At 41.3% G+C, this 24,126-nt stretch overlaps 1 long non-coding RNA gene across 1 annotated transcript in view; it reads left to right on the top strand.

Moving 5' to 3' along the window:
- Nucleotides 1-1,268: 1,268 nt before the first annotated feature.
- The window catches only part of LOC145534465 (uncharacterized), a 57,697-nt gene continuing 34,839 nt past the window's right edge, over nucleotides 1,269-24,126 (top strand). Inside the window, exons 1-2 of the long non-coding RNA XR_014074647.1 lie at nucleotides 1,269-2,361; nucleotides 5,106-5,186. This is a non-coding gene — a long non-coding RNA (uncharacterized LOC145534465). The remainder of the gene's footprint in view (nucleotides 2,362-5,105; nucleotides 5,187-24,126) is intronic.

Here is a 24,126-nt window from a genome sequence, read left to right as displayed (position 1 = left end):
GTGATTGCTGGAAAAGTACTAGAAAGGTTGCCGCATCAACTTGTTTGGCATTTGGTGCAACAAGCAAGCAGGACCAGAGAAGGTCATGGTAGGTGGGTGAATGGCAGAAAGCAATGTACTATGTGGGCTTCACAGGTGTATTAGTGGTAAAGAATTTGTCTGCCAAGCAGGAGACTCAGGAAAGACACCTGGAGAAGGAAATGGCAACCCACTCCAGTATTCTTGCCTGGGAAATCCTATAGACAGAGAAGCCTGATGAGCTATAGTCCATGGGGTGGGAAAGAGTCAGACATGACTTAGCAACCAAACAATAACAACAAAAATGTACTTGTAAAGTGTCATTAGAAATGGGGATCAACAAAGCCAAGATGGCTGGCATTCTTATCCTATTTGAAATAAAGAAATATATGAAAAGCAAATTGTCTATCCCAAATTAAAAATCACTAGCTTTCCAGGCCCAACAATTTGTTTAATGAGTTCCACCATATTAATTTTAAAAATAATTTCTTTTGATGTGGACCATTTTTTACAGTCTTCATTGAATTTGTTATAGTATTGCTTCTGTTTCATGTTTTGGTTTTTTAGCCACGAGGCATGTCGAATCTGAACTCCCTCAACAGTTCAAACTTGCACCTGCTACATTGGAAGGTGAAGTCTTAATCACTGTAATGCCAGGGAAGTCCCCTCCAACATATTATTTATTATATTCTGTGTTCCTTTTTGTATTTACAATAGCAAATCTTTTTTTTAAATTTATTTTGTTTTGAATACAGGGTGAAAACAATTTAAAATGAAAATTTCTTAGGTCAATATTAGTGTACTTACATATTCTTGTAAATAAGGAAATGAAAAAAGTAGGAGAGTGTCTTATGATTTTAGTGCTGTTCTGTAGGAATTTCAATGTATTCAGACATAAGAAAGTATTTTTTTTAAAAGGATCTCTCCAAAAGAAAAATAGGCAGGATTATTCCACACTCTTTACATGAACAGAGCCATGAGCAGATCTGCTATTAAATAGATTAATAGATCACTAGTCATTAACAGTTTGAGAGTTCTTCTTTTTTCCTTCCCCCATGGTTCCTTGTGTCTATATGTGTGTGATGATGTTTCTATGAAAAGGGTGCCTCAGTGTATCAATTATTTGAGTGTACTGAGTCCTAATTTGTTTCAGGCATAGTGCCAAACTCTTTACATGCATCATCTCGTGTAAAACTTAAGATAATGTTTTCCCCAGTTGATAGCATTGTTTCCACGGACACGAGAAATACAAAACACAAAGCGTGGAATGTAGTCAAGTAGCCTTAGACCACATACCCTCTGACTGGCAGAGTCAGGATTAGAACACAGAGCAGCCTGACTCTGAAGGATGTGAGTTTAACCAGGGCTCCATGATTCTTCTTGGCTCTGCCTAACCTTTCTGGGGATAGAAAAAAACAGAGAAGAGAAGGTCTGGAATTCCTGACCTCTGGCAGGATGTGCTTGCTGGTCACAGCTGTGGATGGAGAATGGTCACGCCAAGGAAGTACTGAAGGGCTGTCTGGGGGACTCTATCTTAATCTTCTGGGGGCAGCAGAAACCCAGCAGGATATCACTCCCAGGATAAAGCCAGGAGGGATGACAGCTCTGGCTGTAGGGCCAGCACTGCTGACAAAGTAAGTGGAGAGAATTAGTCCTCTGTACGCTCCTAGGGGACATGGATTTATTGGGATACTTGGGACTCCAGTCATGACCTGTAGAGCCTTGTCCAGAGTCTACTGTTGGTGGTACTGCCGGTTACTTCCTGTAGCTCATCACTTGGAAAGTCTGGGCGAGTACACTAAGAAAATGGAATTGTACGGATGGCCAGCAGGCACATGAAAAGATGCTCAACATCGCTAATTAAAGAAATGCCAATCAAAACTATACAGGGAGTTACCACTTCACTATGGTCAGAATGGCCATCATTAAAAAAAGAAATCTACAAAGAAAAAGTGCTGGAAGGGGTGTGGAGAAAAGGGAACCCTCCTACACTGTTGGTGGGAATGTAAATTGGAGCAGCCACTATGGAGAACAGTATGGAGGTACTTCGAAAACTAAAAGCTATATTATATGAAGTCACCATATAATACAGCAATCCCACTCCTGGGCATACGTCGACAAAACTATAATTCAAAAAGCTACATGCACCCCTCTGTTTGTAGCAGCGCTATTCACAAAAGCCAAGACGTGGAAACAACCTAAACGTCCATTGGGAGATGAATGGAAAAAGAAGATGTGGTATAAAAAACGCAGCCCTAAAAATGAATGAAATAATGCCATTTGTAGCAACACAGATAGATGATCCTACTAACGATGATCCTAAAGATGATCCTACTAAGTGAAGTAAGTCAGAAGGAGAAAGGCAAATACTGTGTAATATCACTTATATGTGGAAGCTAAAGAACGACTCAAGTGAATTTTTCTAAGAAATAGAAACGCAGACATACAGAACAGACTTGTAGTTGCCAAGATGGAGGGGGAATCAGGGGTGGATGGATTGGGAGTTTGGGATTAGAAGATGATTATATGTAAATGGATTCTGTTCTATATAGAGGCAAGCTGTCATAGATAGAATGGCTAAACAATAAGGTCCTGCTGTATAGCACAGAGAACTACATCCGATATCCTGTGGTAAACCATAATGGAAAAGAATATGAGAAAGAATGTACATGTGTGTATAACTGAACCATTTCACCATACAGCAGAAACTAACACAACATTGTAAATCAACTATACTCCAATAAAATAAATTTTTAAAAAAGGAATACAAAAGAAAATGGAGTTGATTCTGTAGGAGATGAGGTGCCATTGGAGATACCAGCAGCGAACATTTCTGGCTGTGTACTCTCTGGCGAACATAGGGAATAGATTCCAGAGGACACACAGTTTGGGAAGGGATAAATCTACTATGTCGACATCGTGTGTCAACTTTACTTCATGTGAATTACAACAAGGACCTAGACCAAGAGTGGGTGGAGAAGAGCAGTCCCATTTCAGGAGACTTTGAGGTTCTAAATGAGTTTTGGATTTTGAGAGCTGAGAAGAAAAGATACACAGGACTTAACTTGCAGGATTGCTCTTCTCCAATCCATCTTTCAGTTGGAGCCAGACAAACGACAAGTTTCTAAAACTTGTCGTAGATGATATTCACCTGCAGAATAAAATCCAAATTGCTCAGAGAATTGTGTACAGGCTTTCAAGTGCTGCTTCCTCTCTCCCTTTCCAACCCAATCTCCAGCCACAGACTCCGACTTTTCTCAATGGGCATCTTTTGCTTTTCCTGGTCAATGCCTTGCACACACTGGTTCCTGAAGCCAGGAACACCTTTCCCCCCATGCCCCATAGTTAAAATTCTGTTCACTCTTCCTGAGCACCTTAAATCACACCTCCTGTGGAAAGCTGTTCCTGATCTTCTTATTTTACACAAGAGAAAATAAAGGACCTTTTGATGTCGTTCTCAGGGTTTCAAATGTAATATTTCAAAATCCAAATGTATTCTTGTTGTTTCCTGGCTGAAACATCTCTGGTCTCCCCTTTTCCTAGAGAGTAAAATAGAGTTTTACTTCATACAGAAGAGTAAATGTTTGGATAGCATAGCATTTATCAGAGTATTCTAAGAAACAAATATTTGCATGATAAAATAGACTGAGTAGAGACACTGAAATGCAATATTCAGGGCATTAAACAATTGAGGTCTTAGACACAAAACTTTTACACTTTTTAAATTTAATTTTTATTGAGGCATAGTTGATTTACAATGCTGTGCTATTTTCAGGTGTATAGCAAAGTGAATCAGTTATACATACACATATATCCACTTTTTTAGATTATTTTCCTATATAGGCCATTATATAGTATTGAGCAGAGTTCCCTGTGCTATATAGTAGGTCCTTATTAGTTATCTATTTTTATATCTATTTTGAACCATGTTAGATTCTTAAAGAAGATGGAAGATTATTTCAATATAAATACATCAAAGCATCCTATGACACTGTAAGAAAAACACATTATGTCCCTCAAAGTCACCAAGCTGAATCTAACATTTTAGGGCATTCTAATATGGAAAATCTAGCAAATGGGAATACTGGGAGACCATGGAAGCTACTTATGGGCTTCCTAGGTGGCACTAGTGGTAAAGAACATGCCTGCCAATGCAGGAGACATAAGAGATGCGGGTTTGATCCCTGGGTCAGGAAGATCCCCTGGAGAAGGAGAAGGGTAACCACTCCAGTATTCTTACCTGGAGAATTTCATAGCCAGAGGAGCCTGGTGGGCTACAGTCCTTGAGGTTGCAGAGTCAGATATGACTGAAGCAACTTAGCACACATCATCATGGAAACTATCTACAGTTGGTGTTAGCTGAAGAAAAAAAAAATACAGTCCTTATTTGCAACAAAACAGCAGGCAAATTAGAGTTTCATAATTAAATCCAGTTTTTATATAAAATAAACAAGTTTCCTTGAGCTGATTAAGATTTGTTTTTCTTCTATTCAGAGAATGTAACTTCTCTGCTTCCCTAGCGATGTGATGGAAATAAACACTGAGCTGGAGATCCTGAAGCATTCATTCAGATTCTAGACATTTCTAGGATTTTTCTTCTTCTTCTTTTTTTTTTTTGCCTAGAGTAATGGTAGAAAATCCAGCCCAGCCTAGACTCTGATGTGTTCTACATACCTTCCAGTTTTTCTCTCCCAGAGCTGTTTCTTTGTGAAATGAGTCCTCATTATTTATGTAAATTGGTTTTAAATGAGAATGTTTAACTAAAGGATTTGATCTTAATATCATGACAGCTGCTATAAATACGGCTACGTTCAGGCTACATGGTCTTCTTTCTTCTAATACGTTTACTTTTCTGATTTATTAAGGTTTTATTTTTAACATCTTCCTGAAAGGAAGGTGTGCATTTGAAGTTTTTGTTAAAACTTCTAGGCTATGAATTAGGGTAAAATGATAGAAATAACCACTGGACCGGAGATCTTGAAGCAGTCATTCAGATTCTAGATCTTTTGACATTAATTGAAACATTAGGTAGGCTTAACTCTTTCCCTGTTAGTGAAGAGTGAATAATGTCCATATTCATTTCCTAGGGCTACGTACCACAAACTGTGTGATGAAAACAATTGAAGTTTATCGCCTCACAGATTTGGAAGCTGGAGTCTGAAATCAAGGTATCTACAGGGCTGATTCCTTCTGAGAGCTCTAAGGGGAAGGTTTGTTCTAGGGCTCTCTGCCTCGGAAAGGTCCCATCTCCCTGTGTCTTTTCATGTCACCTCCCCTCTGTGTGTCTGCTTCTGTGTCCAAATTTCCCCTTATATAAGCACATTGGCCAGACTGGACTAGGTGTGTGCGCGTGTGTTAGTCACTCAGTCGTGTCCGACTCTTTGTGACTCCATGGATTTTAGCCCGCCAGGCTCCTCTGTCCATGCTAGAGTGGGTAGCCATTCTCTTCTCCAGGGGATCTTCCCAGCCCAGGGATTGAACCCGGGTCTCCTGGGTCCATGGTGGAGTGGGTAGCCATTCCCTTTTCTAGGGGAACTTCCCAGCCCAGGGATTGAACCCGGGTCTCCTGGGTCCATGGTAGAGCAGGTAGCCATTCCCTTTACTAGGGGATCTTCCCAGCCCAGGGATTGAACCCAGGTCTCCTGGGCCCATGGTGGAGCGGGTAGCCATTCCCTTTTCTAGGGGATCTTCCTGATCCAGGGATCGAGCCCAGGTCTCCTGCATCGCAGGCAGATTCTTCACCATCTGAGCTCCCAGAGAAGTCACCGGTCATACTGCATTAGGGCCCACCCTTAACAACCTCACTTTAACTTGCTTACATTGCGAAAACCACGTCTCTAAATAAGACACGTTCTGAGACGCTGGGATTTAGGACTCCAATATGTGGAATTCAACCCATTACAATGTCCAACATCTTTCCTCGCAGCTTTAACATTTTGCCAAGGCCAGATATGTGCTAGTCTGTATCCCTGAAGTTATTTTAGTGAGGGAAACACAAACGCACCTGGGTTCCGCTGGATGGAAGGAATTTGTTAGTTCACAGAATCCAGAAGCAGGAAATGAGACACCAGCCAGTCTCTCAAATGCTGGGAGGATTCTCTCCATTCGCTCAGCTCTGCTTTGTATCTCCTCTACTTCCCTTCATTATAGATTGACTTCTTCCCTAACAAAAAAGTCTGATGGCCGGCATCTTCAAGTCTTCCAACAGTAAGGGAGGGGAGTTTGAACAATCACAGGGCAGACACTCAAGGGGTCAGCTTGGACCAGGTGCTTCCCCTAGACTGTGCCCCTGGAAAGGGGCAGCTGTGGCTCCTTCCACAAGATCAGGTGGGAGTTCAGTTGCTCAGTCGTGTCTGACTCTGCGACCCCATGGACTGCAGCATGCCAGGCCTCCCTGTCCATCACCAACTTCTGGAGTTTACTCAAACTCATGTCCATTGAGTCAGTGATGCCATCCAACCATCTCATCCTCTGCCGTCCCTTTCTCCTCCGGCCTTCAATCTTTCCCAGCATCAGGGTCTTTTCCAGTGAGTCAGCTCTTCGCATCAGGTGGCCAAAGTATTGGAGTTTCAGCTTCAACATCAGGTGGGAGGGGGGCTGGTATTTCCGAGGAGAATGGTGATCAATGAGGGAGGGAGTTTCACAGAATCTGCTACTGTTATGCCATTTAAAAATATGTCACTGGATTTCCCTGGTGGCCCAGTGGTGAAGAATCTGCCTGCTGATGCAGGGGACACGTATTGGATCCCTGGTCAGGAAGATTCCACATGCCCAGGGGTAACTAAGCCAGTGTGCCAGAATCACTGACCCTGTCCTCTAGCGCTCAGGAGCTGTAACTACTGAGCTCATGTGCTGCAGCTACAGAAGCCCGTGCACCTAGAGTCAGTGCTTCGTAAGACGGAAAGCCACCGCAATGAAAAGCCCACACACTGCAGCCAGAGAAGAGCCCCTGCTCACTGCAACTAGAGAAAGCCCAGTGTGCAGCAAAGAAGACCCACTGCAGTCAAAAATTTAAAAACTAAATATAAAATAAAAAAGAAAAATGTGTCCTTCCCATTGATCATCTGAGCAGGTGAGATCCACTTCTTGTTGAGACATCTGACTGCCTGGTACAAATCAGGGTGATCCACGCTGGAATAATCAGCTTGGCTGTGGAGGCTAAAACAAGCAGGCATTAGACAACAGCAAGAGTGAATGCAGAAAGTGTGCCTCAAGAGGGGAGGTTACACTGTGCAAGGGGCACTCGAGGATGAAGACGAGTGTGTGCTGGGCTGAGGGACAAACTGACCTGATCAAATATGATGAAAGATGAAAGAACGAAGGGCAGGCGGGGATGCTGAAGGATGCTTGATGGACACACATTGCCCTGTACTGATTGGTGTCCACTCGAGCCTCTAAACTTCCAGAAACTGTGAGTGGGACCTTATTTGGAGATGTGGCCTTTGCAAGCAGAATCAAGTTAAAAGGAGGTCCCCCCTGGCTCACCCTAATCCAGTGACTGGTGTCTTTTTAAGAGAAAGGAGAGGGAGATTTGCACACACATGCATCCAGGGAGAATGGCGTGGGACCACGAAGGACGGCCGTGGGGGGATGTAGATATTAATATAAGTGAAGGACTCTGGCAACCACCAGAAGCTACAGGAGGCAAAGAAGTATTCCCCCCACCCCAGCGCCTTTGGAAGGAGCACGCCCCTGTCAACACATTGATTTTGTATGTCTAGCCCCCACAACTGTGAGAAAATTAAATTTTGGCATTTAAATTTGCCACCCAGTTTATAGTAATTTGTTAGGATGGCCCTAGGAAACCACCACAGACAGTGTACTTCAATTTTCAGCAGGAGCCTGTGAACACAGATATAATTCCTTTAGAGGAGGCTTACGACTTGTCTAGAAGTAAAAAGTTAAGCCACTTAAACAATTAGAACCCAAAATTAAAATTCTGCAGTGGAGGTTTGTGGCCAGTGCTGCGCCATTATAATGTTCTCTTTGGGGATCTGCTCAATTAGACTCAGGGAGTTGCTAATTTGCACTTCTGTGTTGTCAGATAGTCTCAACTTTCAAGGTTGAAATCAAAGATGTATTGTTTAGAGAAGAAAACCTATATCAAAGACAGAATTTAATCAGAAAAATTGCTCTGAGAGTTCAACATAAGGCTTTAAGACACAATAAAAAGCACAAATAAACAACACAAAGCCCTAATTTTCTTTCTCTTTATACTTTCTCTTTTTTTTTTTTCTATAGGCTTTAATGTCTTCTTAATTCCAGAGTATTGCCCGATTTGGATGGGAAATATCAATTTCCTCTACTGAAATTCTTCAGATTGCTTCTCTAAATGTCAGTCGTATTGGGCTTTCCCTGAAAAAAAAAAAAAATGCTGTCAGGGAAGCAGTTTGCAGATCAAGTATAAAACAGAAACCAGGAGGCTATTATTAGCTATGGAGAAGGCAATGACTTGCTGGTTATATAAGTGAGAGGACTGGTAGCATTCTGGGAATGAGGAGAGAGATGGAAAATTGATCAGTAAGGAAGATCTGGGCTGTTTTCTCATTATCTCTGTTTTTCCACCGAAAAAGAAAAAAAGAAAGAACCCCCCCCCAAAAAAAAAACAGCCCAGTATTGTGCTCTGGCCATTCTGCCTGTCTTCTGTCATTTGATTCCAATCCACCAAACAATTATATTTGAAACGTTTCAAGGTTGATTGTAAAATCCCAAGCTCAGGTCAATGGACACAAGTGAGAAGTAAAAAGTCCATCACCTCTGTATGGAAATGTATTTATATCACACCCTGCTTTTGTTGTGTTATGGTTTATAAAATCGCAGGCAGCCCTTCCTCAAGTTTCTGTGTGTTTCTTCACAGTTCATAACAGTCTGAATGTTGGTGTACGATTTCTTTCCTAATTAGATTTTTTGGCATGTGAAAATGCAGGACCGCTTTAGTTCTGGCCCAGGGTTTTGTTTTTGTTTTCCTCCACCATTTTTTTTTTCTTCTTCTTCTTTTGTTTATTTTTTATTCAGCAGTGCTTTGGTGTTTCTGTGGTCATTTTCTTACCCTTGGCCGTGACATACTTAGTTAATTTCTGGCAGACTCTTGCCTAATGCTTGTCAAGTTCCATTTTTCTCTGTGTGTTTTCTTAGTATATAAAGCTCAACCATCACTCATTGTTTTTTGAAGATAATGTTGGTTGTGAGCCTGGAATGACTTGAATAAACTTGCAATAAATGACCCAATCCGAATGCAGAGAACAGTACGCACGGGCACAAGTGATAACCAGTGCGTGGAGACAGTATCAGTAAAAGCTGTCAGCGCCCCAGCAGAAACACTGAGAACTGCCACAGGCAACTCCTCATAATAGAACTTTTGCAGGAAACTGTTTCTTTTCGGTGACATTGTTCTTAACAGCCTCCAAACACTCTCCCTCTGAAGGCTCTCCACCTCTGCTCAAAAATTGAAATTCTAAATGGGCAGATTGAAACACTTTTCAGCAAACCACTCAATTCTTAATCTCCTGAAAATTAAGGAACCAAATCTCCAGCTGGGAAACATTCATAGCAGCAGCTTCCAAACAAGGTCATCTTCACGTTCTCTTTCCTCAAAGCACGCTCCTGTGTGCTTGCTCATATAATTAAGGACAAAAGGATGCTAGGTGCCAGCTTCCCAGGTGGCTCCAGTGGTAAAGAACCTGCCTGCCACCACAGGGGATGTAAGAGAAGTGGGTTCAGCCCCTGGGTTGGGAAGATCCCCTGGAGAAGGAAATGGCAACCCATTCCAATATCCCCTAGAAAATCTCTGAACAGAGGAGCCTGGTGGGCTATACAGTCCGTGGGGATGCAAAGAGTTGGACACGATCGAAGCGACTTAGCACACATGGATGCTAGGTGAGGGGTGCATGGAAATGAAGTCATATGTGTCATCTGATTGTACAGAAAGGATAGTAAGTGAAGCCTGATAAAAACCCTAGGACTGTAACTTTGGTTCTACTGGTTTACCGTTTGATACGACAGAGGAACCTATGAATTAGTTGTTTTTAGTCTGAGAAGTGCGCTTGCCTAGTTTTCCTAATCAGTCCAGCATTTTGTGAAGTACATATAATATCTTGAACTGGGAAATTGCAAGAATTTGCTCCTAATAATTAAAAAAAAAATGTATATATATGTTTTAATCTTGAAATATTTGGATGACTAGGGGAGTAAAAATAAGCTCTACCAAATAAATAATAAATGGTACAGTTTGCTGTCATTTTTTTAATTGCTAAGCCATGTCTGATTGTTTACGACCCCAGGGACTATAGCCCGCCAGATTCCTCTGTCCATGGAATTTTCCAGGCATGAATACTGGAGTGGGTTGCCATTTCCTCCTCCAGGGTATCCTCCTGATACAAGGATCAAATCTGCATTTCTTGCATCTCCTGCATTGGCAGGCAGATTCTTTACTACTGAGCCACCTGGGAAGCCAAATGGTACAGTTACTCAAAAATGAATGAAGTAAATGATAGGATGCCCTGTTTCTGGCCTGTGAATCTAAGCAGAGACACAATTGAGCTCACCAGACTCCTGATCAATGAAAACTACAGGTTATAAATTTGTGTTGTTTTAAGCCTCTGAGTTTGGGAGAATATGTTAAAGCAGCAACAATAAACTGATGCAATAGGCAGTCAGTGAGTAGTATTTTCTGGCTGAGTTGGTGACCTGATCTGAGCTGGTCTGTTTCTGGGGTGGCTTGTGCACCTGTGACTCACTCACAGGGGACAGGATATTCTAATGGGTCAGGCCTGACTCTGACCCATTAGATGTCTATTTCTGGAACCACGTGATGGAGGGTTGGGGAGGAATGATTTCTCAGAGCATGCTCAGAGCAACTTTATAGAGGAAAAGACTGTGAATGTTGGGCAGAAAAATAGCATATGGTTCCCATGGGAGCATCAGCATTCATCTTGAGAACAGATGGGCAGTTGAAACCTCCATCTGTCCTATGGCTCAGGAAACACCAGAGTTGAGTTACAGCGAAGAATCCCCTATGGACCAGAGAACCTGGGGTATACCTTCTGCAGTTGGAGACCCTCACTGCGCCATCACCTCTGGAACTTGGTAAAAGTTCAGATATCTAGAGCCTGCCCCAGGCTTAATACAGTATAATGTCTGCGTGTGAGGCCTGAGCACCTGTATTTTAAAATTATTTCACATATGAATCTGATGCAAGCGTTAGTCTAGAGTAGGGGGTGGGCTGTGAAGGGGGTCAAATAGTAAATATTTTAGGCTTTATGGGCTATGTGGTCTCGGTAGCAAATACTCAGGTCTGTCATTATAGAGGGAAGGTAGCCACAGACGGTTTGCATACAAATGGATGTGCTGACCATGGTTCAATTAAGTTTTATTGGCAAAGGCAGATGCTGGGTTGGATTTGGCCTTGGGGCTATAATTTGTGACTCCTGGTCTAGAGCATGAGGATATGTACAGAGAAGCAGACCCGGAGGGAGAGCAGAATGCCCAGGAAGTCAGAGGCTGTTAAGAGAGATCCCAGCACCTGGTTGGGTGGGACAAGAAGGATAAACCCATAATTTGCTTAGAGAAAAGAAAAATGCACAATGAAAAGCACACATTTCTAAGAAAACACAAGTATACAGTTAGTAGTCCTGTGCACTTGACCTTATATTTTCTTTCCCCAGTTAAATTCATGCTGTTGTTGTTTAGACTAAGTCATGTCCGACTCTTTTGTGACCCCATAGACTGTATCCTGCCAGGCTCCTCTGTTCACGGAAGATAACTTTACCATGATTGATGGGGGTAATAGAGGTGCCTGAAACCTTCCAGAGTTTCTTTGTGACCCTTTGGTTTTTAGTTCTCCAGGCAAGAATACTGGAGTGGGTTGCCGTTTCCTTTTCCAGGGGATCTTCGTGATCCAGGAATCAAACCTGTATCTCTTGCTCTGCAGGCAGATTCTTTATCACTGAGCCACCTGGGAAGCCCAGTTAAATTCATAGTTTGGAGTTAAAAACCAAACAAAACAAAATACTGCATTTAAAATTAAAAAGAAGTAAAACTTGTCATTTGCAACAACATGGATGAACCTGGAGGACATTATGCTAAGTGAAATAAGCCAGACAAGGACTAACACTGCATGATTCCACTTACATGTGGCATTTAAAACAGTCAAACTCATAGAAACATAAAATGCAATAATGGATGCCAGTGGGGTTGGGGAAATTGGGAATTGTTTAATGACTAAACTAAACACTATAAAACTAAACACTATACCCATGTTTAACTAGCTAGGCAAGATGAATAAATTTCTAGAAACACAGTGCCTACAGTAAACAACATAGCATCCAGGCATTTCAAAATTTAAGAGAGTAGACTTCATGTTGTGCTCTCACTGTAAAAAAATAAAGAAAGAAAGAAACTTTGGAAGGTGTTTGGCACCTCTGATACTTTGATCAATCATGGTAAAGTTATCACAGGTGTTTGCATATGGGCAAAATCATCTAATTGCATATATTAAATGCATGCATTTATTTGCATATCAATTATACTTAATAAAGTGGGTTAAAAATTTAAAAATGAAATTATGGTTTCAGATTGTTTTAATCACTTATCTATACCTGTTTTGTCCTTCACAAGTTTAGAGGAGTAAAAACTTGAACAAAGTGGATTTAAAAAAACTGAAGAATAAAGATAAAATTAGAGAAACAAAATATATTGTTTGTTTGTATTTGGAATTTAATATTCCAAGAAGAAAGAATTAAATGGCTACTTAAATGATCTGTTACTACATGTAAGAATCACAAGGTAAGGGCTATATATAAGGAATAGACTTAAATGTCTTTGTGACCCCATGGACTGTAGCCTACCAGGCTCCCCTGTTCACGGAATTTTACAGGCAAGAATACTGAAGTGGTTTGCCATTTTCTTCTCCAGGGGATCTTCCCGATCCAGGGATTGAACCTGGGTCTCTGGCACTGCAAGCAGATTCTTTACTGTCTGAGCCAACATGTAAGCTCAAAGGCACAGACTTAAATGTTAGAAAAATTGAACAGGTTTTAAGTAGGTTGCCACTGAAAATAAGTGTGGATTCTCTTTTATTTATTTATTTAAAATTTAGTTAATTTATTTAATTGGAGGCTAATTACTTTACAATATTGTAGTGGTTTTTGCCATACATTGACATGAATCCGCCCTGGGTGTACATCTGTTCCCCATCCTGAACCCCCTTCCCACCTCCCTCCCCATCCCATCCCTCAGGGTCATCCCAGTGCACCAGCCCCGAGCACCCTGTCTCATGCATCGAGCCTGAACTGGTGATCTGTTTCACATATGATAATACACATGTTTCAATGTTATTCTCTCAAATCATCCCACCCTCGCCTTCTCCCACAGAGTCCAAAAGTCTATTCTTTACATCTGTGTCTCTTTTGCTGTCTTGCATATAAGGTCATCATTACCATCTTTCTAAATTCCATATATATGCATTAATAAACTGTATTGGTGTTTTTCTTTCTGACTTACTTCACTCTGTATAATAGGCTCCAGTTTCATCCACCTCATTAGAACTGATTCAAATCCTTTCTTTTTAATAGCTGAGTAATATTCCATTGTGTATATGTACCACAGCTTTCTTATCCACTCATCTGTCAATGGGCATCTAGGTTGCTTCCATGTCCTGGCTATTGTAAACAGCACTGTGATTAACATTGGGGTACATATGTCTCTTTCAATTCTGGTTTCCTTGGTGTGTATGCCCAGCGGTGGGATTGCTGGGTCATATGGCAGTTCTATTCCCAGTTTTCTAAGGAATCTCCACACTGTTCTCCATAGTGGCTGTACTAGTTTGCATTCCCACCAACAGTGTAAGAGGGTTCCTTTTCCTCCACACCTTCTCCAGCATTTATTGTTTGTAGACTTTTTGATAGCAGCCATTCTGACCGGCATGAGATGGTACCTCATTGTGGTTTTGATTTGCATTTCTCTGATAATGAGTGATACTGAGTATCTTTTCATGTGTTTGTTAGCCATCTGTATGTCTTCTTTGGAGAAATGTCTGTTTAGTTCTTTGGCCCATTTTTTGATTTGAGTCTCTTATTTTTCTGGAATTGAACTGCAGGAGCTGCTTGTATATTTTTGAGATTAATTCTCTGTCAGTTGCTTCGTTTGCTATTATTTTCTCCCATTCTGAAGGCTGTCTTTTCACCTTGCTTATAGTGGATTCTCTTTTATTTAAAAGTTGTTGGTTAGAATTTGTGTCTTAATTTTATCATTCTAGGCCAGTGACCTTGGGCAACTCACTTAACTTTGACTAATAATGATATTAATGATGTGATATTATTGATAATGATTTTATCTACTCACAAGGGGGCTGTGAAAAACCAGAGACCATGTTTAAATAAAAATGTTTTGTAAATGGTAAAAAAAGTCATAAAATATGGGTTGTTAAAATATGATAACTAAAACTCTCTTGGATGTACTGGAACTGTTATCCTTGGAAGAGTTCTATTCTATTCTGGTAATTCTGGGATTCACTTATTTTCAGAAATGTATTTTTTTCTAAGCACTTTGAAATGATACTCATGCATATAAAACAATGTGCTGTAGCATTATCTGCATACTTAAAATGGGAATATTCTCACTTCATGATGAATGTGAGGGCGAGAAGCTAGCTCAAAATATTTATGGCATGTTTAAGGCTAATTAATCTTATGAATCTCGCAAACCTGATCTGTTTCACAGTTTCTAAGCTAAAATAGGATGTATGTTATTAAGCTATAAAGGTCCTGGAATGGAATTTTCTCAGGTCTTCATATTTGTATATGAACAAGAATAAGAAATGGCATTTTGCTGGCAGGACTTCAGCTTATACTCTGCTCTCTGTAAGCACTGGTGGGAACAGAGTTGGGTTTGTATGTGGGTTGGTGGTTTAACATTTTCTCCAATAATCTGGATACATTTCATGTGCAATGTGGGGTTTTCAGTTTATAATTGGCAGAAGAGATTGTAGTTTGCTTGGGTATAGAGACAAGATGGGAAGAGTATATTAATAGATTCTGTGGAATGGGTTTACAGCAGCTCATTCTGGTCTGGTCCCTGGATTCAGGGTTCAGGCTGATCACGGGAGTGAGGATCCAAGGTTGTTGGAACTGTATTTAGGAGAGGATCAAGATGCTTTTGATAAAAATAAGTGGAAATGTGATACAAAATCGAGGAGATGGTTATTCTCATCACTTCTGAATGGGAAGGGCTCGGCTGTTTGATGAGTCTCTAGACACAAAGTGTAAACTATTGTAGAACATGGATCACAGGGAACCCCGTGTGCTGGTGAGAGCATATTCCAGAGTAACCCTCTCTGCGTGCATGCCCAGTCAGTCAGCTGTGTCTCACTCTTTGTGACTCTATGGACTGTAACCTGCCAGGCTCCTCTGCCCATGGGATTTCCCAGGCAAGAATACTTTGGGTTGCCTGTGGGTTGCCATTTTCTTCTCCAGGGGATCTTCTGAGGTCAGCGATTCTCCTGCACTGGCAGGTGAATTTTTCCCATGGAGCCACCAGTGTGCCTCATGAATGTATTACCTTACACACACAAAAAAGGAAAATTCAGGTATCGAGAAGATGGACTTAAGGTTGCTAATCAGCCAAATTTAAGATAGGAAGATTATCCTGGACTAACCAGGTGAGTCCAATATAATCATAAGGGTCCTTAAAAGTAGAAGAGGGGCAGAGTTCAGAATCAGAGGAGAGTGACTATGAAAGAATGGGCATGAAGATGCAACGACACTGGCTTGGAGGGTGGAGAGTGGGGGCCATGAGCCAAGGGGTGCACACTGCCTCCACAAGCTGGGAATTGCAAATGAATTCTTCTCTCAAACCTCAATGCAATCCTACATTCTTGATTTTTTCCCCAGTGAGACCTGTGTCAAACATCTAATTTACAAAACTGTAAGAAAAGAAAATTGCATTGTTCTGAGCCACTGAACTGTGGTCATCTGAAAACTAATGTACTCTCTGTGTATTCGTTATTATGCAATCATATGCCTATATAATGATACACCCTCAAATTTAAGCTGATTGCAGCTGTTGAGTGTCTTGTGTCTCTTTTTGTAGTGTCCACTTGGTTTTAAAAGCCATTAATTTTTTAACTCAAAAGAGAGGTTTCAGAGTTAACTATTTGAAAAATGTAGAGTACTTATTAGTCATTCCAAAATGAGGGAAAAAGTCAATGTAAAATATTAATATTTCATGGAAAGAACAAACCTCAGGCTATTCTCAATAATTAGGAAAAAAGTTTTAAAAGAGAATTAACTTTTTATTTTAAGTTAATATTACAAAGTTTTAGTCAGCACTGTGTTAATTTTGTTCAAGTTACATGGTAACCCAAACAAGTTCTTTTTGGTCTTGATCAGAGAAAGTTTTGGGAATAATGTTATTAGACAAATTTGTCAATAATAGCACTGATTGGTTATAAAGAAAGTTTTCTTTTTCCTTTAGTATGGAATGTCTGAAAGTAACAATGTAAGTTTTCCAAGAAATCGCTCACATTATGATTTTTTCTTAAATTTTGTTGCTGTTCAGTTGCTAAGTTGTGTCTGACTCTTTGTGACCCCATGGACTACAGCATGCCAGGCTCCTTTGTCCTTCACTATCTCTCAAAGTTTGCTCAGATTCATGTCCATTGAGCTGTGATGCTACCCAACCATCTCATCCTCTGTCACCCCCTTCTCCTCTTGCCCTCAATTTTTCCCAGCATCAGGGTCTTTTCCAATGAGTGGACACTTCACATCAGGTGGCCATAGTATTGAAGCTTCAGGTTCAGCATCAGTCCTTCCAAAGAATATTCAGGGTTGATTTCCTTTAGGATTGACTGGTTTGATTTCCTTGCATTCCAAGGGACTATCAAGAGTCTTCTCCAACACCACAAGTTGAAAGCATCAATTCTTCGGTGCTCAGGTGTGTAAGTAAGTGACGAGAATTTCTGGCCAGTGAATGTGGCCTTATGAAGCATCTTAAGTGGCTGGTACACATTCTAGGTTGAATACTGAGATACTGTGCCAACAAAATAACATAGATATGAGGGGTTTGAAGTGATCCACCCCAAGCTCTGACAACTCTCTGAAGAGAAGCAACATAACATTACTAGTTAACATCAAAGAACAGACCTGAACAGACACAAGCAGGTAGGATTTCACAGACAAACACAGGTTAACTGTCCTCTGCTGCTGTTGGAGTATCCATTAATGGATGAACCACTAGACAACACTGCTTAAATCTTTTGAGAGATTCAAAAATAGAACCTGATATTTAAGTAGAGTCATGCTTTAACACATGCTATGGGGGAATAGAGCCACTGAAGTGCTGAAAATTTTTCTGGCAGACTTGGACCTATTTTGAGAGGGGAGGTTTAAGTGCATGTGTGTTTATAATATTGAACGGCTGTTAAATTAATAATTAGTGAACCTCCTGCTGAAAACTAAAAGAGATGCTTTCAGTTCAGCTTCACATATTAGCAAGTCAATTTGTATGCTTTTCAGATTTCTTAACAGAATGATTTTATTACACTGTGTTTCCAAGTTTTTTCTTCTTCAAAAGTTATACCTACAACTTGCACAATGGAAAGCTATGTATCTGGTGGAAAGGAATCCTAGCACTCAGATGGGTTCAATAATTCTGAATATCTCTCAATGTCACATGTAATCCTTTGGAGTATTATCAGTGGTTAACATGGCACCTAGAGATTCAGCACCATTCATTCGATTCAGGAAATGAAAATTCATGGATACTTTCAGACTAACTGGATATCTTGTAAAGAGTTATACCAAATGGGTGTGGTAGTAATATATGGTGATAGAAGAATTTTAGCCATTGAACCAAATTTCTATATTGGTGTTACCAGTGGAAATGTATTGAATGGGTTTTTGTGAGTTGAAGTATTGGGAACATTTACATATATCTGCATATATCCCAAATTATATGCATTTATCCCAAATTACTCCACACAGCTATATCTGTTCTGTCATTTGTTTTTAACATTGCAAGCAAATTGTACACAAAATATACTTATTTGTACAAATGACATACAAATATGCAACTCCATTTTTTGTGACTAATCTCGTCCTCAACCTCCATTCTTGCTGAAAATGTCTGATCCTAACTACTACACAGGTTAATTGTCACAGGGGTTGCAATCTCTCTTGTTTTAAAAGTTAATTATTTTGGATTCCTTACTCAGTTCTTCAAGGTATTTCCCAGTTGCTCAGCAGGTAAAGAATCTGCCTGCAATGCAGGAGACACAAGAGACATGGGTTCAGTCCCTGGGTGGGGAAGATCCCCTGGAGAAGGAAACGGCAACCCATTCCAATATTCTTGCCTGAAAAATCCCATGGACGGGAAGATTCTGGTGGGCAAAAGGCCAAAGGGTGGCAAAGAGGTGCACACGACTGAGTGACTATGCATGCACACACGCACTCAGTTCTTTAGATGTCTTCCTGTCTCCACTCTTCCCACAGTGCATCTGGTTGCAAAAGGAAATACATATATACTATGATGGATGGGTGCAGGATGATCGGGAGTGAGCTGCCAGAGTATCCAGAGCTGTTATCATTCCTAGTTGGCTTTACCCCCTCAGTCAAGGCCCTGCTGTTCTGTGCTGACTCACACAGCATCTGTCTCAGGTTGACTGGCTTTGGCTCCACCCTCAGCTGCCTCCGCTTGGCTGACCGAGGACCGCCATGTTGGATGCTAAGGCCGTGTGCCTCTGGGGAGGCAAGAGATCTTCCAGGCTCTGTCCTGAGCGTAAGAAACATCTTACCCAGGGTCTATACCCACCCCCAAAGTATCTCTCTTGTAATCTCTCTTCTGTGATTCAGTTCAGAGGCGTTGGGGGAGAGAAGATGATGAAGTCTCACCTCGCGCCCTCCTCTCCTCCCCGCCCCCCACCATGCTCCAGCTCCAGAACCTATACTGGTCAGAAGAAACTGCTCCCTGTGCGCTGTAGGCTTCCCTCATCTTCCCCTTGGCTGATATTCTTTTGTCTTTTCACAAGGACTAAATGTAAAACTGGGCTTCCCAAGTGGCTCCGTGGGTAAAGAATCTGCCTGCAATGCAAGAGACATGGATTTGATACCCAATCCATTGGAGGAGGAAATGGAAACCCACTCCAGTATTCTTGCCTGAAGAATCTCCAAGGACAGAGGAGCCTGGAGGGACTACAGGCCAGGGGGGGTGCAAAGAGTCAGACATGACTGAAGCGACTGAATATATACACGTGCAAATATAAAATTATGCTCAGACTTGTAAGTTTTGCTCATATTGTGAAAAATAGTGTTTTTTGGGGGGAGGGGCTTTTTATATAATATCTGCCTGCATACCTGCAACCAAGCCAGACTTTCAACTCACTTTCTCATAAAGGAAAACAAGGATGCCTAAGGAGTTCAAGGTAGAACTAGGTCCCTTTGTTCGAAGCTGTCTCCAAAGATGTGGAGGCGCTGAAGGGATCCAAATTTATGCTTCTTCTAACAGTTGGAAAGAAAAGAATGTCTCCATCCCTCTGGGCATACTCTACTTCTTAGAGTCAAAGTTAGGATTTTCCATATATAGTGGCCACAATGTGGCTGTTGGTTGGTGTGTTTTATTTGACTTTATTTTTACCTTCAACATCCTAGCAGAGAAGACAAAGAGTACTTTTTGCAAGTACCTAGTGAAGGGCAGATTGCTTCCTCTTGTGTGGTGAATCTTTGGTTTCCAGGGTGCCAAGGTCACAGCTGGTTCCTGGATTCCTGGAACCTGGCTTGGACACAGGGCAGGTTGGCCCTTGTCGTGTGTGTCACTTGGAGAATCTGAGTCGTAAGGAAGCGACCTGGAAGGATGTGCTGGAGACAGGTTCACAGGAGGAGGAAGACAAGGAAGTCAGAGCTGGGTCTTTCCCTGAGCTAGTTTGCAGATAGTCTGGCTGGGACTGGAGAAATGATGATCTGAAGAGGGTGGAAATGCTCTGAGAAATTAAGGGGAGAGACTTGGAGCAGACAGCTGTATCAGCTTACAAGACAAATTAATCATATGTGCCTTCATGACCACCGGAGGGAGGAATCCATGGGTTGAGTGCCTTGTGAAATATTGCCACATCCCTTGGGAGTGCTGGAAATGAATTTCTCACCACTAGATGGATGAGCAGGCTTCCCTGGTGGCTCAGCGGTAAAGAATCCACCTGCCATGCAGGAGCTTCAGGAGACACAGGTTCGATCTCTGGATCAGGAAACTCCCCTGGAGCGGGGCATGGCAACTCACTTCAGTATTCTTGTCTGGAGAATCCCACGGATCGAGGGGCCTGGTGGTTACAGTCCATGGGGTCACAAAGAATTGGACATGACTGAAGGGACTGATCATGCACACGTACACAGATGGGTGAGCACTGAAGATGCCACCTGTAAATAAGAGCACCAGACTCGCCCTTTACAGCAGGAGGTGTTTCCCTGAGGTCGCTGAACTGCTAGGGAACCCCCTGATGGTAGTCAGGGGTAAGTTTACCCTCAGCATGGCTCACAGATTTGTGTACATGTGTCTTGGTGCATTTTGTCTCAGAAGATATTCTGGTACCTTCAGAAGATTTCTCAGCAAAGTTCCTGTTTCTAAACTACCCAGGGCCATTACATTACAGAAAATGTTACACAAACAGGCAACTTCTAACTTAGTACATGAAAACTCTTTCCTGTTTCCCAGAAATTCCAATGAAAAAAGCAATGTCACTGCACACAGAATTCATTTTCTAGTTTCATGAACCCCTTTAGTGATAAAACTTACCCAAAAATGTAATGCCCACTTCAAAGAGAAAAAACAACAAAAACAATCAGAAAAGATGACAAAAGCCTGCCTTGGGCCTCCTGTGAACATGCTTGCAGGACATTTACTATTAACATAAATAAGTAAGGAATTAAGACAGTTTATTAAAAAGCAGAGACATCACTTTTCTGACAAAGGTCCATATAGTGAAAGCTATGGTTTTTCCAGGAGTCACATTTGTATGTAAGAGTTGGACTATAAACAAGGTTGAGTACCAAAGAGTTGATGCTTTCAAACTGTGGTGTTGAAAAAGACTCTTGAGAGTCTGTTGGACTGCAAGGAGATCCAACCAGTCCATCCTAAAGGAGATCAGTCCTGGATGTTCATTGGAAGGACTGATGCTGAAGCTGAAGCTCCAATACTTTGACCACCTTATACCAAGAACAGTCTCACTGGAAAAGACTTTGATGCTGGGAAAGATTGAGGGCAGGAGGAGAAGGGGACGACATAGGATGAGATGGTTGGATGGCATTACTGACTCAATGGACATGAATTTGAGTAAACTCTGGGAGATGGTGAAGGACAGGGAAGCCTGGTGTGCTGCAGTCCATGGGGTCACAAACAGTTGGACCCGACTTAGCTGTTGAATAACAACAAGAAATATCTTTAAGTCATTGGGATTCCTTACAGGGATCCAGCTTTGGAAAATTCATTTGTGAGTCGAGGAGCATGTGTGAGGACAAGCAGTAGCATACAATAAATAAGTTACTGTAGAGGGCAAGTTTCTGTAAGGAATTAACAATTCGTCCTCAGGAGGCCTTCACTTACTATAAAAACCGGAGTGCCTTTTGCTATTATCAGGCTGATAGTTACAGGGAAATTGATTCTCTTCACAGAATTTCCTGATGGTCTCCATAAACCATTAGATGCTCCTGGCCTTCCCCTCCTTGTTTCAGTAGCTGCTTTGCACTGGTCAGCATCATGTTCTCGGCAGCAATTAGCGGTAATAAGTAGGAGCTCCCACAATTGATGGTGTAATTCGCCTGGACGGTGTGCAAGCAGCAGTTATGAAATGCTTCACCAAGCAGAGCTCTTGTCCTCGGTGCCTCCCTCCCATCAATTATCCAGGTAGCAGAGCCTAATGAAGGCACGAGGCGGGGGGTGTGGGGATAACAGGAGTGCGGATGCAGAGCTTGCTGTCCTGGTCAAAAGGACCAGACTTTGCTTAGTATGATTGCTGTGAATCGCTTCTTCCACAGCCCTAACTGATGCTTCTTCTAAACCAATCCTGCAAAGGTTTTGAGGAACAGGGGGAGTTGAGAGGGAAGGAGGACCCTGTGCTTCTCTTTGCCTTACACTTGTCTTTCTGCAACAGTGTTTCTGATGTCTAGCATAGCCTTCTGATTCTTTCTTAAAATTTCCCATCTCTCTGCTTACATTGGGGGCTTCCCAGGTAGCTCAGTGGTAAAGAATCCACCTGCCAGTGCAGGAGGCATAAGAGACGCGAGTTCGATCCCTGCGTCGAGAAGATTCCCTGGAGAATGGCGACCCACTCCAGTATTCTTGCTTGAAATACTCCAAGGACAAAGGAACCTTGCAGGCTACAGCCTAAATAGTATCAAAGAGTTGGACACGGCTGAGTGACTGAGCATGCATGCTGCTTACGTTGCCCAATTATTCCTGCATGTTGTCTACTTGGTTCATGAGAGCTCCTAGCACATTAATCATAACTGTTTTAAATTCCTGATATGTTAATCACAGCATCTCAGCCCTTTGTGAGCCTGGTTCTGATGCTTGTTCAGTCTGTTTGACCTGTGATTTTAGGTTTTAGTATGTCTTGTGATGTGTTTTTGCGGTGAATGCCAGGCAGGAAGTGCTGGTCAAAAGGAACTCTGGTAAGTGTTGGTATATGGCATCATTAACTACTTATAGTCAGATTTTTCTCTTTTGGACAGCCTTTCCTAACTTTCTTCTGATCTGCCTCCCCATCTTTGTTGCATGGTTTGAGTACATCTAAGATTTGTTGCTCTGCTCTGTCTTATAGGCTTAAGGGAACAGAATGAAATCCTTCAACTTTCCTATTTCCATTTTTCAGCATCTCCCCATGTTGTATAGAATAGGAAAAGTGTAAGGCTGAATAAAAAATTAGATACAAAGTTCCTCAGAGTATTGTCAGAAGTTATAGTTGATTAAAATTTGAGAATATTGCTTGTAAAAGATTGTCTACCCTATGGAGAAAAAGGCCCAGAATATGAATTCATAAATAAATAAAATGAATAATCCCATTTCCCATAAGAGACAGATAAAAAATGGATTTTTTTCCTTAAAAGAAGTAAAACTGCAAAGGAGGAGAGTAGGACCAATTGTGAATTTAAATGAGTGCCCAAATATTGCAATTATAATTGCATTTCTTATAGAGTGAAATATTTCTTAAGGATTACAGATTAAATTTAATTTCAAACCTCTGTAAGGATAATTTATTAAGTAGAAGGTGCTATTTTAAAAGGAGTTACTTCAGTATATATATGTTTTTTTCTCTTTGGGGTTCTCAAATCATACACAAGTTGTTTCTGGATTGAACTTTCAGAAAAGTCTAAATGCAAACACTTTTTAAAAACAATGCTTAACATGTCAATGTATGGCAAAAACTATTACAATATTGTAAAGTAATTAGCCCCCAACTAAAATAAATAAATTTATAAAAAAAAACAACAACAACAATGCTTAAAATTATGGTTTGGGAGAATGAGGCCTGAGAACAGATATCACCAGTTACCAAGTTGTGACTTTAAGATTCTCAAGTGTAAGATAACATTTATACACCAACTGAGAGTTAAAATTAACAGCTCTTAATAGTAGCAGCTGAAGCTGAAACTCCAATACTTTGGTCACCTGATGCAAAGAACTGACTCATTGGAAAAGATCTTAATGCTGGGAAAGATTGAAGGCAGGAGGAGAAAGGGATGACAGAGGATGAGATGGTTGGATGGCGTCACCCACTCGATGAACATGAGTCTGAGTAAACTCCAGGAGATGGTCATGGACAGGGAGGTGTGGCATGCTGCAGTCCATGGAGGTTGCATAGAGTCAGACACGACGGAGTGACTGAACTGAATAGTATCAGCGTGAGGGTGGAGCTAGTTATATTAAATAGTATATAGTACAGAGCATATTTACCCTCAATCAATGTTCAAAAATACAATTGTAAGGGATGGAATGCTATTTAAATGTAATGAAGTGGAATAATAATTGGCAAAGTACTGGTACCTGTCCATTTACTTAACAATAACCTACATACCTCTAGAGCCATCTTCCTGTCTCAAAGTTTGAAGAAATTGTTCTAGAATTCATTTT

This window comes from Giraffa tippelskirchi, chromosome 14, assembly GCF_054371585.1.
Source record: "Giraffa tippelskirchi isolate mGirTip1 chromosome 14, T2T-mGirTip1v1.2.pri, whole genome shotgun sequence".
Taxonomy (NCBI): Eukaryota; Metazoa; Chordata; class Mammalia; order Artiodactyla; family Giraffidae; genus Giraffa; species Giraffa tippelskirchi.
This window is presented reverse-complemented; position numbering and strand designations above follow the sequence as displayed.